This window comes from Castor canadensis, chromosome 4, assembly GCF_047511655.1.
Source record: "Castor canadensis chromosome 4, mCasCan1.hap1v2, whole genome shotgun sequence".
Lineage (NCBI taxonomy): Eukaryota > Metazoa > Chordata > Mammalia > Rodentia > Castoridae > Castor > Castor canadensis.
The window spans coordinates 78,160,297-78,164,232 of NC_133389.1; the positions used below are offsets into that span (position 1 = coordinate 78,160,297).

The 3,936-nt window shown below is 33.5% G+C and overlaps 1 non-coding gene across 1 annotated transcript; it reads right to left on the reverse strand.

Annotated features, from left to right (window-relative positions):
- Nucleotides 1-2,983: 2,983 nt before the first annotated feature.
- On the reverse strand, nucleotides 2,984-3,148 carry LOC141422740 (U1 spliceosomal RNA). The gene has a single exon (XR_012447487.1). It is a non-coding gene; the product is annotated as a U1 spliceosomal RNA (small nuclear RNA).
- Nucleotides 3,149-3,936: the final 788 nt, after the last annotated feature.

Below are 3,936 nucleotides of genomic sequence, written 5' to 3' on the forward strand. Positions count from 1 at the left end.
TTCATTTGAATATAAGTTCTCAAAGTAGTCTCTGATGATTTCCTGGACTTCCATGATGTTTGTTGTTATCTCCCCTTTTGCATTCCTGATTCTACTAATTTGGGTTTTTTCTCTCCTCATTTTAGTCAGGTTTGCCAGGGGTCTGTTGATCTTGTTTATTTTTTCAAAGAACCAACTTTTTGTTTCATTAATTCTTTGTATGGTTTTTTTGGTTTCTATTTCGTTGATTTCAGCTCTTATATTTATTATTTCTCTCCTTCTATTTGTTTTGGGATTTGCTTGTTCTTGTTTTTCTAGGAGTTTGAGATATATCATTAGGTCATTGATTTGGGATCTTTCAGTCTTTTTAATATATGCACTCATGGCTATAAACTTTCCTCTCAGGACTGCCTTTGCTGTGTCCCATAGGTTTCGGTATGTTGTGTTTTCATTTTCATTGACCTCCAGGAACTTTTTAATTTCCTTTTTTATTTCATCAATGATCCATTGTTCATTTAGTAATGAGTTATTCAGTTTCCAGCTGTTTGCATGCTTTTTGTCTTTACTTTTGTTCTTGAGTTCTAGTTTTACTGCATTGTGAGCAGATAGTATGCATGGTATAATTTCTATTTTCTTATATTTGCTGAGGCTTGCTTTGTGCCCTAGGATATGATCTATTTTGGAGAAGGTTCCATGGGCTGCTGAGAAGAATGTATGTTGTGTAGAAGTTGGATGAAATGTTCTGTAGACATCAAGTAGGTCCATTTGATCTATTGTATATTTCAGATCTTGGATTTCTTTATTGATTTTTTGTTTGGATGACCTATCTATTGATGATAATGGGGTGTTAAAGTCTCCCACAACCCCTGTGTTGGAGTTAATATATGCTTTTAGGTCTTTCAAAGTATGTTTGATGAAATTGGGTGCATTGACATTGGGTGCATATAGGAAAGTAAATTGCTATAAAAATCTTTAAGATCCTCTCTCAATGAACAAATTAAAACTGGTCATTTATTAAATCCCTAGCACTATTTATAAGAGCAAAAGATACAAGGGAATAAGGTCATTTCTCAAATGGAAGTTAGAGTACAGAGGAAAGAAGTCAAGTTAGTGAAATAGATAAATGCAGAACAAATAAAGTAATTTCATATGGTAATAACTACTAAAATTAAAGATGATGAATAAGCAGTAAACTCGAGATGGGTAAGTTCTGAGTGGTTCTCTCATCTATAGGTGTCAGGATTATTTCACTGATGAACGCACATTTGACCTGGGAACTCAAACAATGAAAAGGAATGAATTATAAAGTCAGAGAAGGGCTACCCCATGCCAAAGTGTCAGGGAATACCAAGAGTGAATGAGAGAAATGGTGCATGTTTCAGAAACAGGAAGAATGCCCTGGCGCTGGGGCAGAGCAAGTTGACTTTAGTATAGGAGTAAAAGAAGTTGTTTAATGGTGGGACCTGAGAGAAAGGGGAGTGAGAGTTGCTAAGATCCAGATGGTCTAGTATCATAAATCTCGTATAAGACTTACCCACAAGCTTTGAAGGGCACCAGCCTATACAATACTGCTCAAATGGAACAAGTACAATATCTATAGTTGGTAACTTCTGTCAAAGACTATGTCTTACATCCATTGAAATTAGACAAAACTAATTCAGTCACTAAAATGAAAAACCCTCACTTGGCTTGCTTCTACCATCCAGTCACCAGCTTGGATGGTTAATATAGCTATTGTGTGTCAGAACAAACAATAACAACAACCATACCCACCTCAACATTAGCAGAAAACAGTGTATAAAACACAGCCATTACCCCAAAAGCACTTTCTGGAAGTCTTTCAGCCATTCTCATTTCTTTCTCTTTAAACCACAAGCAAGTGATGTGAACAGATAAGCAGACAGCTATTCTAGGCTTTATATCAAAACTGACCAATTTCATAGAGGAACATTAATTGGAAAAGGTCAAAACTAGTCCCATGCAAATGCAAGGGTCATTTGAGAGCAACACTTTTGAAAATGGCTATCAGTGAATTCCATTTCAATGTAACTATTTTCTACAGTTCTGGAGATCCTTTTCAGTTACCACCGCTGAGTATTACTTCTCACTTGCTCTGACTCTCCTTTTTCTGAAATCTTTATGTTTGGCTTTCTATCTTTGTATCCTTAAATCTTATCTAGGTTTGGTGTTGAACCGATACTTTATGTTTTATGACTTTGACATCCAGAAGAAGCAGGCATCCATAGTAACCAAGGAAATGCCAAACACCAAGTAAAATTTCTCATTAAATTCCCACTCATTTCTTACAATTTAAAACTAAATAATCATTTTAATATCATTACATATCTCAAAAACATATTATAATTTAGTGAACTCATAGCTTGTTTTTAGATATGCAGTTTGTTTCTATTTAATAATGTCTTTACTTTTTATCTTCACTTGAATATTTTGCAAAAACTTTCTAATATCACTTGTGATTTTTTTCTGTTGCCCAGTGATTTGAGTGTACTAAGTCACACATATTTGAGAATTTATGTATTTATTTAATTTCTTCATTTTATTAATTTCTAACTTCATTTCATTTCCTGAAAAGTTACTTTGTACAATTTCTTAAAAATTTAGAGGAAATTGTTTTGTGTTCTAGGATATTGTCTATTCTGCGAAGTCTTCTATGCATAGTGCTGGTGCTGGGTGTTCTGATGCTGTTGGTGGTATGTCTGTAAATATCTCTTAAGTATACTTGGAATACTATTGTTCAAGGACTATATATTTATTGAAAATTTTGACTGTTCTACCCATTATTAAAAATGGTATACTGAACCATCCCAGTATCATTGTACAACTGTCCATTATGCTTATCAATGTTTGTTCTGCCATCTATCTATGTAACTATCTATTATCATCTATAATCTATCTATGTTTTCTGAATGGATTCTTTTAATAATGTACTTTGCTTATACACTATTTTTCCCTAAAGGTTAGTTTGAATGCAATGTTTTTCCCCCAGGGAAGAGCGTGAATGAAGTTCCCCACTACCACAAATTATGCAGTCGAGTTTCCCGCATTTGGGGAAATTGCAGGGGTCAACACATCAAGAGTGCAGGGGATAAGCTTTACCCTGGGAAAACCATCTTCGTGATCATGGTTATCTCCCCTGCCAGGTTAGTATTGAATGCAGTATTTTTATTCATTCTTCCACCCTTGACTCATTGCTATTTTTACCTCAAAAGAAATCTTAAGATAATGAACAGTTGGGTAATGATTTCTTTAATCCACTCTAACAATACCTGATGTTTTTATTTAATACTTTAGTTGAATAACTTACATTTAAGACAATTTTGACAAGGAAGAACTAACTTCTACCATTTTGGTATCTGCTTTCTGTATTTTAAATTTTTTGGTTCCTTGTGTGTTTACTTGTTTAGTTGACTTTTGTAGTGACACTTATTGATTCACTACTTCATTTCCCTTTTTACATATTTTATGCAGTATATTTTGTGGTTATTATGAAGATTAAATACTAAGGACAAAATAATTACATATGGGCTTATATAAAATTAAATTCAAACACATTTTAAAAATGTACTATATAGCTCCCTTGTGTTTATGTTAGACAGGACATAATACCATGAATATAGTAAGATAGATCTATGTTTTTGCATTTGTCTTTTAACATCTGTAGAGATGTGTTTTAAAGCAAAATTCCAATATTCCTAGCTTACAAATTTAATGACTTAGTTGCCTTTATTAAAGATCTTTCTGTCTTCACATAGCTTTAAGTTACTGTTTAATAGGTCTTATTTCTCAATACAAAGGATTCCCTTCAGCATTTTCTGTTGGTCAGGTGCAATGGTTGATAAATCCTTCAGATTTGCTTACCTCAAAATGTATTCACCATATTGATTCTGCCAATTAACAAGCATGGGAGAGCTTTCCATCTTCTGATGTCTTCCTTGA